The following is a 12,619-nucleotide window of genomic DNA, read 5'->3' on the forward strand; positions in this document are numbered from 1 at the left end:
GCACTTTGTGATTGTCAGATGAAAGGCAAAATCTGAACGTTTAGGATTTATTATTTGGAAACGACCCAATGGTGGAAGGATTATTCAAGTACTGTTTGCAGGTTCTAAGAACACAGGCTTACTTGTTTCAACTGAGCTGTACATCTGAGAAAGAGCAAGAGACTGCACGTTAGGCCTATTCTGTAGAGACTTAACACATGTACATGTATTCTTAGGATTTTATGAAGGTCCCGTGTATATATCTAAGTGTTTCATTGGTACAGGAATACCTAGTTATTGACCAATTCCATCCCACTTACAACAAAGATTGAGGTCAAGTAACATTACTCACCAGATTAAATGAACACAATTTCACATAATGGGCAAGAGCTAGTGACTTGTAGAAATAAAAATACCGCAAAAATTCTAAACCATGTCAGTATTTGGTACGCAACTTTGTAATGTTATCTTGTTTGTGTATACTGTTCAGGTCAAATCAAGCACTAATATTTCAGTACATGAGATTATTAAGGGCATCTGCAACCTATGTTTACATATACTCAAAATAAGTTTCAGAAGAATAAATAAAGCCTCTAAAGATTAAAAAAATACTAAGATATACTGACAATATGTTGCTAGTACAGCACTCTAGGTTACTGTCACATTATCTTTAGCACACTTCAACTCCAAATAAAGCTCCCTATTTGCCATAAATCCCCAAGGAATGCATGGTTAATTTAGCTTCTACAAAGCCTATGTTCAGCTGGCTTTAGCATCTGCACAAGGAGTTAAAATGTAAAAGAGCAAAGCATTATCACGTCCCAGCCTATGAGAGCTCACGCTGCATGGTAAGCTAGAATGCTTTAAGCTAATGATGTTTATAGCTAACCAAATCCAATTTCAGCAGTCCACTGTAGCTCTAGTCTGTTAGTGACATTTTACATAAGCTTCATTTATTTTGAATTTTCAACTATTAAGACAAAGTCCACATTTGGTTTCTTTTGAGTATCATGCTAGGAAATGAACTCTTCCCTAAGCAAATAAATTACCATTCTTACTCCCAAGGCTAGTACTAGGTTGTAAACGTTAATGCTTTTAATGCATTCAAAATACTTGAAAACCAAAGATAGGACTTAAAAATGAAAACTGCAGTCGCGAGCTCTAACATAAGGGATAGAATACTACAGAAACAAACAAATCTAGCATTCTTTCTCTGATGACACATGAAGACTAAAAGGTCACAACACATTTAAGTGCTAATTTATTACCATCTACACACTAGATGAAACCTCTAGTAATATGTATAATGTCCTGTGAATGTTCACTCAAACCTTGCAAATCCTCAGAGCCACTTTAAGGAAACCTTGTTGAAGCACAAAATACAGACTTCAAAGGTTAGGAAAAACATTGCTTTTACTTCAGATCTTTGCAGGATTAGTGACACATAAACACTGGGTACCAAAAATGATGTATTCGAGGAGGAAGAGAGAGGGTAATTGGTACTGAGCAGATTCTTTCAAAAGAGAGTTCCTTTTGCATCGATAGAAGTGTCATCTATTGACCCACTGCCATTGGTGAGGTTAAGTTTCCAACCACTCAGCTGAAAGCAACCTGCAAACTATAGACTAACATTTAATTATGTTCAAAATACTGTCCTTATTGCAAAGTTGAAAACAACATAGCTTTTGATCCAAGAAACAGTGCTATGTCAAGTAATTATGTAAAGTCGTTAGGTACGTCAGTGACCTATAATTCTCTCACTCTCCAATTAATTCTGGCATCATGAGTATGAATTTTGAGTTGGAAATGTGACTTTTCAGAAGTCTTAAATATCAGATCAATAAACTGGTAGTTTGTCAACACAGTGCAGCTTATGAGATGTTACAGAAAATGAATTTTGTATAATTCTATGACAGCAGTTGCTAACCTGTGATTTGTTTCTGCTCTATCACTTCAGTGAGCCTTCTTTGTCGTGAACAGCGACTGATCCTGACAATCAAAGTTATCTCAAAAGGCTGTAGGAAATAACATATATTAAGAAGTAAGCACATTATGGTAATGAATTCTAGTAACTTGTTACATAAAAAAAAATATATATCAACACAAGAAAGTCCTGAAGAGTGAGGATATTAGACTCTTAAATATCTGATCACAATTGCAGAGTAAGACCATCAAGAATTATCAAAAGGCAAACAGGTTTCAATAAGACTAAAATAATACTAGGAAGCACTAAATAAATTTCTTAAATAAATTTTTAACTGAAGAGTTATTTAAGCTTCAAAAAGAGTGTAATCAATTCATTAATTGTTTTAAGGTCACAACAGCAACCTGATAAAACCTATTTAAGACTTGCTGTTTTATGTAAAAAAAATTTCACTTCAGAAGTTACTGTTACTTAGGACAAAATTTAAGAACCAAATTTAAGACAGCATTTTTTCCACCAACACAAGTGGCTGCTTGTTCTAGTGAACATTAGCTGAAACCTTGCTGCCTGTAAGCAGATAAAACAATCTATTTTGGGGGCACTCCTATAGAACCTTAAGTCAGTAAAAAAAGTGGACTTAGGCATAATGAATACTTTCAGCATCACACAGAATAATACCATGTTACAAAAAATACATGATAGTTTCTTACTCTGGGGTTTCAAATCTGACTTGTGTATAATGGTCCAATTCTGTTTCTATTTTAATAATATAGCTTGACATTACATACCATGGAAAGCTCAGGCTTCACCTGCTGAAGAATAGCAGATTTATTAGGCTGTTGTGGGTTTTTTTAAAAATATATTAAAGCATGATTATGTTTAAAAGATGCAAAATTGATACTCATAAATATACTAATAAGTGTTAGGTAAAATATTTGCCAGAGCATGAATTTCTATTTTACAGGCTGTTAATCCATCATAGTGTCACTAACATTGCAAGAGACACAGACTGCTATGCTCATTACTTTTTAATGTATCACTCCATTTTAAACAAAAAGACTAACAAGTTCAGGCCATAATATTGCCGTCCTTTCTATGACTATTGAAAAAAACCCCAAACAAAACCATCACCCACAAATGCCAGTTTGCACTCTGTTTCTTGCACTGGTTTTGGCTGGGATCGAGTTATTTTTCTTTGTAGTAGCTAGTATGGGGCTAGGTTTTGGGCTTGTGCTGAAAATGGTGTTGATAACACAGGGGTGTGTTTGTTATTGCTGAGCAGTGCTTACACAGAGTCAAGGCCTTTTCTGCTTCTCCCCCCACCCCAGCAGCGAGGAGGCTGGGGGTGCACAAGGAGTTGGGAGGGGACACAGCTGGCACAGCTGACCCCAACTGACCAAAGGGATATCCCAGACCATATGGTGTCATGCTCAGCCATATAAAGCTGGGGGAAGGAGGAGGAAGGGGGGGGGGCATTTGGAGTGATGGTGTTTGTCTTCCCAAGCACCTGTTACATGTGATGGAGCCCTGCTTTCCTGGAGATGGCTGAACACCTGCCTGCGGATGGGAAAGAGTGAATGAATTCCTTTGTTTCCTTTGCTTGTGCATGTGGCTTTAACAGATAAAGCAAAACTGTCTTTTATCTCATCCTATGAGTTTTCTTCCTTTTACTCTTCTGATTCACTGAGCGAGTGGCTGTGTGGTGCTTATTTGCCAGCTGGGGTAATTCAACAATTCTACTTATACGCAACCAATATGAGATAGATTGTAGAAAACATAGAAAAAGAAGCAAAGTTCTGACCCAAATTTGTTATTATTGAGTGTTAACCCACCCCAATATTTTGTGTTACTTTTTTTTTTTTAGCTTTTTTTGTCATGAAAACACTTTTGCTAAATCTTCAATTTGTTAATAAAATGGGAACTAGTATACTATATTTAGATAATTTATTCAATACAATATTTGATCAAAGGCCAGTGGCACCACCTCTTAACCCAAATGTGATATCTTGTTCATAAATAATATATGCCATTTATCAAGGACCTCTCAAATCAGCATAAAGGTTTGTGAAGTTCTCAATCCTCCATCTCTCAGACTTTACTAGAAATAACTGTCTATTTTAATGGAAGATGAACTTCCTACTTTCCCCTAACTAGTGTTTTTGGATTTAGCTGAGGGCTGCTGGAAAAAAATAAAAGGACATCTTGTCAGTGTTTCACAGAAAAGCTTAAAAAAAAAAAATATCAGACCCCAAGAGCTTCTCCTGAGCATAATTTGGTACTGGAAAACTAAGGCTCCCTATTTTTCCTCCACTGCATTTATTCCCCCACCATATTTTTCTCCTGCACATCCATTGCTATGTGTCTCTATTTTCAGTTCTCACCTTCATCTATTGCAAGTCCCACTTTTCCAAGCAACAGAATAGTACTGGCCATTTTCTCACTAAAGCAACTAAAATTCCCTAAGCAGTTTTCTGACTACTTCAATCCCTAAATTCAATGCTCTCATTCTTTATAAAGGTAGTAAAACTATTTCATCCTACATAGCCTTCCAACTCACATAGACTGCTGCCCATAGTCTTACTGCTGGAGAACAGAAAGCCATCTAAATCGCAGCCTATGCTCAGTTCTATCTAAAATTACCATAAATCCAAACTGCAGAAGCTGCTCAGCCTCCAGAACAGGAGGTGTCAGAAATTCATGAAGAGCCTTCCTTGTAAGATACACTATGCTCATGTGACACTTGCCTAGTAATCAAGTGTTAAAGCTGCAAGCTCATAACACCTATTATCATCCATCACCAATCAAAACCACTGACCCACTCATCAGTGCACTACTAATTCACTTTGGTTTTATTTCTCACCAGGGAATCTCCACCCCAGGTGTCATTTACTTGCACTGTTTAAAATTCTCCTCCCAAGCAGCTGTTCAAGGAAACTCCTTACTTTGTTTCAAGCTGTAAGATCTGAAGTCAGATCTTTCTAATTGCCAAAAGAAAGAAATACTGTGAGCTTTTTTTGTGAAGGGAAATAATTTATTATCACAGCAAGACTTCAATAGCGTTTCTTGTTAACAGGTTTATGGTAGTAAGCAGACATAGAAGATAGCTGCATTTCGAGAGATGCTTCTTATCTACACGTTTTCACTTAATGCGTTAACCAATACACATACTTCAGTGCATTTATATTGCAGATACTTTTGCAATCACAGTAATTGCAATGATTCCATTATTTATTGCTTTCTAGATCCAGGAAAAGAAAGCCTAGGACAGAGATTAAAGAAGCACAAGACAATTGGCATTCTTGCTGCTGTGTTTTACCAGGATGCTGCACCATGCCCTACAAAGCTGGTGCCTTTCTCTCACCTCCAGATAACAGGTCTTAAAACTATTCAGTCCCAATGCAGACACAGCTTCCTCCATCCAAACTGTGCTCCCTACATGCGAGAGGGAGTATTAGTTGGAATTACTAGCTCTCCTATTCTTGCACCCACCCTGCCAAGAAGTGACTAGGTTTTAGGAAAGGATAGAAATACATACACAGAGAGAGATACCTGTCTGTTTATATATCTGCATACGTACACACAGCTCTGAGTATAAGAGATCAGGGAGTATAAAAGTTACAACTACATGTGACAACTCTTTCATACTACCCTGGGTAACATCTGGTGACACAGTTCTGTTGTCAGGGAAAGGCAGCACTCCACCACAGCAGACACTTCAAGCAGCACTTCTTAGAGCAGCAGTTACCGCTTAAAAAAAATAAGTAAGACCAGAGAACTGCAGTAGTTGAAGACAACACATGTCATCTTTCTGGGCATCTTGCCTTAACTGTATTACCAAAAGAACCAGCATTATACATTTTTAAGAATTGTAGATGAAGTGACTAGGGATTTATTTAGAAAAACTTGAGTGTCCTAATTGACCTTATTTACCGCAATTGGCACAATATGCACCACCCAGCATCCTGCCACCCCCACCCTGAGACTGAAATACAGTAGTGCACAGACTCTTCAAGAATACAAATTGCCAACAGGGAAAAGTAATAATCTCAAGGCTTGCATCATTTCACAGCCGAGTTGTTTGAAGACAGGCTAGCCATTATATAAAGCAGCTGTTATCTGGCTTTTCCTTTCATTCGTTTACAGACTTGAGCTCGTTTTTTAAGTCAGTTGAAACTATTTTCCTCATTACAGGGTTTTGTTCAATATGCAAGGAACTTAGCTACTGCAACAAAACACAAAGGCTTCCATTCTGTATATGTCAATATTTAGAGACATTGTTAAATTGGAAGCCTGTTTGGGTTCTCCAGGTACATTACAGTATTGGCTGGAATTCATCACGACACAACAGAATGATCTGTCTTTGCAAACGGTGCAACCTTCCTTTTCACAGAGCTGACTAACATTACTTTGTTTGTGCCTCTTGGTGTTATTGCACAACGTAAGGAGCAAGGTCACTATCCTCTATTTGCAAACCAGAATAATCTAACAGTAATGAAAAAGTAAATCTTCACAAATTTGGTTTTTAGTGCTCAGAAACAAGGGGCATGCTACATTATTCCAAGTAGAAAAGCTTCATGCAAACACTGCAATCTGAGAAATAAGTGTTGCCAGGTGTTTTGTCATTTGGCTGGGTTTTTCTGCATGCCAGCATGCAAAACTTGGGCAGAAAGCTGCAGTTAAATATAAGACGGGATTTAAAACCATATTGTTGAACAACAAAAAAAATCCTCAGGTTAACATGGTGGGGCTTTTTTAGTTCTTTAATATTTCATTCTTAATGATCCTTCACCAACAGAAGACCTGCTCATATTTTTTGAGCTGAAATGCGCTTCTATTATTACATTGAAATATATTTGTTATCTCTGTACCAGTACTGACATATACACGATAGGGAAATAAATACTTGAAATAAACCCTATAAAGTTTAGGATTTAGGAGGTGGCTTCCTATGTTTTAGATATTTTTCTGATACCACCACAAAGAGTTTTGCCTTTAGACCTTAATTTCTCCTCCACTACACCCTCTTAACCCTGCTTTCTCTTTTCCTTTGTTTAGGGGAGTATGTTTCTCTCCTTCTAAAGTGCACCCCTGTTCGCCTTCCATGATCTAGATGCTTAAAAAAAGACCCAGAAAAACAATACAGTCTATCACACCAAACAGCCTTTCATTTTCACAGGCCTGCCATCACTGCTGAATCAGCATTTACAAATATTTAAAAGCATCATCTTCTGTCAGTGTCTAAGTTTTCTACTGAACCACTGAGCTGCTTGGAAAAAAATTGGAAAGCCTATAATGAAAGGACCCTTCCCTCCTCTGCCCCAAGTAGTAGGTGGTTAGATGTTTGAATAGTCAGGATAGTTCTCTCCAATTCAAATCAAGTCAGATCAAGTTATAATAAAATAAATTGCAGGCTTAGAAGACCTCCTCCTGATGGACACTGTTACATTGCTTTAAAAAACAGTATTCTATGTAGGAGAAGAATATTCTGTAAAATCCATTACTACTCCTGAAAAGTCTCATACAGAGGTATTTACATAATGAACTGCAATTACTCATATTATATTTATCTAGTGAAGAATGAACCTATTGTGTGCAGTGAAACATATCTGTTCTGCACTAATACGTGCACACAGTAAGTTACCTAGTGAAATAACACATCAATCACAGGTTAACACCAAGCCTGCACCCGTATAATGCCATTTCCAGTTCATTAAAGAAAAACAGCTGCAGAATCTGCAGTTGTGCCAGACTGTCAAGGCTCAGCAAGAGGTTAGGAAGAGATGTGCAGTGAGCTTGTGAGTTGTTTGTTATGGGCAGGGAAACTTCTTCTGTTGAAAGTGCTGTGACAATGATCATCGTAAACTGTAAAGATTATGCACACACTGTAAATATGCCTCCGCTGGAGCAGAGCCCTCAGCTCCTGGCTAATAGGTATTATGAGATATAATTAGCACCACAGCGATAGTTGGAGTAGTGATCCACAAACACAGATACTGAAGTCCTGAATCTGAGCCCTACCAGGAGAAATTCAATTCTTTGACACCACGAACCTGCATATACATTTTAAAATTTAATGAAACCTTGACAGTGAGAAAGTCCGCTTTTCTTAGTTCAAAGTTCACAGGCTAAGTAAGGTTGCGTGAGACTTTTGTTAGTGTACATGCAACGTTCAAAAAGGCATCTAAAATCTGCCAGCAAACTGGACCTCAATTTCTGAATGGGAAGATATTTGATCAATTTTTGCACACATCTGAATACTGTCAGAGTTAGGTATGCACATTTTTACCTTGGACTTCTAACAGTACATTTATAAAGTATCATTCACTAGGGACTACATACAGATCAGGTGCAGTTTCATCTGTACTGCACCTCTGAATCTTTTTCCTCAAAAGAAAATACTGGGAGACTATGAAATCCCTTCATCTACTTGTCAAAATTAGGCTGTATTTAAGTGTTCCAATACAACAAAAATCAAGCCACTGAAAAGCAAAAACCAGGTATGCTTAGACCTTTTGTAGCATTTCTTAATTCTATTCTTTAGTATTAACAAAGTCCATCATTTAGCACTAATTTTTTTCCATGACAGTGTTTTAAAGTGACATGATCTTTGCACACTCCCTGCATGGATGCAGCAGGTCTCCACATATATAAATACTCACACGCTGTTACAGTGAGTTTCTTTCCTCATATTTCCTTTAACAACTATATTCAACTACTATTAGAGCATTTCGCAGCATTAAAGGCAGAGTACACTTCCAGAGAGAGGCATGCTGTGGGATGGAGGAGGGGAGAAGCAGCAGATACAGAAGTTAAGCACATGTTCTAGTCCAAAGCAAACTGGAGTTCAAACAGCTCTAACCAGGGATTTTTAAACTCAGAAATTTATGCTGTTAGCTCTGTGCACACATGTATCAGCTAAAAGCAAAACTAAAATAGAGAAATATTACTACAGCGACCACCTTTCCTCTTGACATGGTTTAACCCCAGCCAGCAAATAAGCATCACACAGCTGCTTGCTCTACTCCCCCCTGGTGGGGTGGGGAAGAGAATTGGAAGGGTAAAAGGAAGAAGACTCATGGGCTGTGATAAAGACAGTGTAATAGGTAAAGCAAAAGTCACACACACGAGTAAAGCAAACCAAGGAATTCATTCACTCTTTCCCATCCGCAGGCAGGTGTTCAGCCATCTCCAGGAAAGCAGGGCTCCATCACATGTAACAGGTGCTTGGGAAGACAAACACCATCACTCCAAATGCCCCCCCCCCTTCCTCCTCCTTCCCCCAGCTTTATATGGCTGAGCATGACACCATATGGTCTGGGATATCCCTTTGGTCAGTTGGGGTCAGCTGTGCCAGCTGTGTCCCCTCCCAACTCCTTGTGCACCCCCAGCCTCCTCGCTGCTGGGGTGGGGGGAGAAGCAGAAAAGGCCTTGACTCTGTGTAAGCACTGCTCAGCAATAACAAACACACCCCTGTGTTATCAACACCATTTTCAGCACAAGCCCAAAACCTAGCCCCATACTAGCTACTACAAAGAAAAATAACTTGATCCCAGCCAAAACCATCACACCCCTTTTCAGTGGTCTTCAGTTTCCCTTTTCATGCTCCCCACCACAGCTGAGATTCAGTGGGTTGGCTCTCCCCCGCATGCAATATGGTGAGACAAGTCCTTTCCCCAACAATATATTTCAGACACCTTCTCATCAAAGGCAAGAAGTCCGCTTTCAGCTATGCTTTACCCATCTCTTTTCTTCACGGTTTAATATCTACAGCTACCCCAATTTGAGAATTTAAGAGATTGTTTAAAATGTATTGAAGTTACCTTCATAACACTCACTTGAGATTAATAGCAATGTCAGTTTACCTACTAAAAACCCCATAATCTACTGAACAACAATATAAGATAATTAGTAACTTATTTCATTCCCCAGCAGTCCTACATTTTTAGTGTGAAAGTTTATCTTCACAGTAAATTTCTGCATTCTTTAATGCAGTGACCAGCAGCAGACATTTAGACAGCAGAGATGTGGTCAAGCAGAAAAGAGGATGACAGTCTGGAACTGGGAAGCAAAAGCTATTGTAATATTACCTATGGCTTAAAAAAAATTAAAACACAGTAGAATCACATCCTCAAACCCAGGATCTGCAAACACAACAGAAATAGCTTCAAGGTGCTTAAATAAATCAAACTAGTCAGTCTTCCTTCCTTCAGCCACTTCTCTTTCAGAGATTTAAATTTTAAAACCATTCCTTATAAGCTATTATCTACCAAAATAAAAGCTAATTTTTCATCTTAATACCTTCAGTTTTAAAATACTCATTTTCCTCAAAAAAAGTAAATTGCAAATCTATACCAAAAAAAAAAAAATCAAGCTCATATTGCATTTTTTGTCAACAATATTTTTCACTTGCATAAGTACTCAAAGAATATTCTAAAGCAAGTTCAACACCCTTATTAAATAAACTCATCTTCTGACATAGGAAGGGCAATACAGTGAGAGACTATTTGACAAAGGGGTTTGTACTGTGCCAGTCAGTAGAGGCCCTGACTCAGTTTTGCACTTTAAACCACAAGATATTTCTGAGAAAGTATAAGAAAAGTCGGGGGTCCAGATACTTTTCTCTTACTGTAAATTAGTGAAAAACCTAACATAGAGCAAAGACAACAAAGAATAGAAAACAATTATATTGTACAAGATCAAAATTATGTCAGTTGTGGGAAATAGAAGCTAGGATGCTAAAACAACAAATGCACTGCCACGCAAGGATGAAGGACAGCGGCTAAGGGCAGGCAAAAGATAACTGCCCCAACATCCACGAGAGGAAAGAGAGAGATCAGCTCTTCCCTTATGAGTAAAGGGAAATACAGTTAATCTGGGACATTTGCAACTAAGAGTGAAAACACACAGTAAAAAAGAAATAAAATTGATTTAAATAAAGTATATAAAAATAAAAACTTCTGAGGTATTTTGACAATGGCTATTTGGATCAGAAGAGCTCAGGATAGGGGTCCTAGGAAAGGAACAGCAAAATACACATTTAAGAATGACCAAGGAAAAGCTTAGTCATAAATAATAATGAAATACTTGAAAAACCCCACCAAAACCAGGAAGCAGATCTTATTTCAGATACTATGTCCTTAACCATAAAGGTGAAGGATGTGATCATGGCTGAGACAGGCAGATGTGAAAGAAAGAATCCTAACCCCTTAAGGAGGCAGGTCTGTCAAACGCAAGGAGATGCAACTGTAGGAGTAAATTAATGGTGCTAATAGCTCAGGTGTTTGGGCTTTTTTGTAAAATGGTATTAGTTGTCTTTCAGCATTTTAAACTCATGCCTGACATGTTCTAGTCTGTCACTATTCTCCCTCACACCCCCCAAATTATGCCTTTAGTGGAGGCTAATGTGAAAAGCATACTTTCAGTCATCTACAGCTTTCAAAGTGTTCCCCTCATTCTGTATAGTCTCCTTCAGATCCACTCTATTGCTGTTTATCAACCGGTTGATACAACATAATTCTAGGACTTGAACATTTCGGTTGTTTACATCACACTGAACTGTGCAAGCAGAGAAAAATCAAACACAAGTTTAAACCAAAAACAACCCACTGCTAAATACAGCCTAAAAACCAGGGAAAAAGTGCAATGGCATCATGTGTTACAGTGCTGTTGGCAGGCATGCCTGCTAATTGGTGAAGTTAAGACAACTCCCAGTTTAAAAAAATGACTATTTTTTTATTACCCCTGTGATCCTGATCACCAGAAACATGAGATACATGAGTCCTCTGCAGCAAAGAGAAATGTTGGGTCACAAAAATAAAACTGAGTTTAACTGCACTGTGTCACATACAAGCCTGAGGGTTTACATACAAGTTTTCATGCTTCCAGACACACAAAGTAAGTTTTTATGACACAGTAAGATACAATAAACACTACAGATTTTATAAAACTGTAGAGGTAAGTCTGCTGTTTAACAGTGCGTGAAACTAGTACGCAACAGTGAGAACAAGGACTAAGTTGGTTTTTGTTGGTGTTTTCTGTTTGTTTTTAACAACTGGAATTATATTTTAAGAATTGGACTACAGCTAAAACAAAATTACTGTACACGAGTAAGAGCTGGAACTAATTCATCACCATGGATCTAAAATAACACTAGGACAAAGCATGTGAAAAGTTATTCATTGAATGTACACAGGATTGCATATAAAAACTGCATAAAACGAAACTGCAGGCAGATATGTACTCTCAGCATCAGCAGGTGGCATTAGCAGAGCATTATTTAACATGCTGCTTCTTAGCTGAAGCCTTAGGCTACTTTAGAAAAAAACTTGGTGACTATACGTTAATTAAATTGTAAAGTGGCAAACAGTGATACTAGTAATAGTTATATGCCCGAAGGAGAGAAATCAAATGTGTCAGTCTCTAAGGAACAGCCTAGTAAACCTTCAGATTGAGAAAAGCCTATTACTTATTAGTCAGAAATACACAGTACTTTCTAGTTCTGACAGCTGAGACCCTTCGGGAGGGAATTATTCTAGAATGAGACTATAGAAAACACAGAATAATCTACCAATTAAGTGTTAAATATGTGAACCAGGATGCTAGGAGGAGTAACAGTGCCAGATCAATACAGGGTAGTTAGGATAAATGTATTACTGCTTAAGCAGTGGTTCACAGTATCAATAAAAGGAAATCTTAGTTAAAACTTGCAAGGTTTTG

Source organism: Athene noctua, chromosome 10 (genome assembly GCF_965140245.1).
Source record: "Athene noctua chromosome 10, bAthNoc1.hap1.1, whole genome shotgun sequence".
Taxonomy (NCBI): Eukaryota; Metazoa; Chordata; class Aves; order Strigiformes; family Strigidae; genus Athene; species Athene noctua.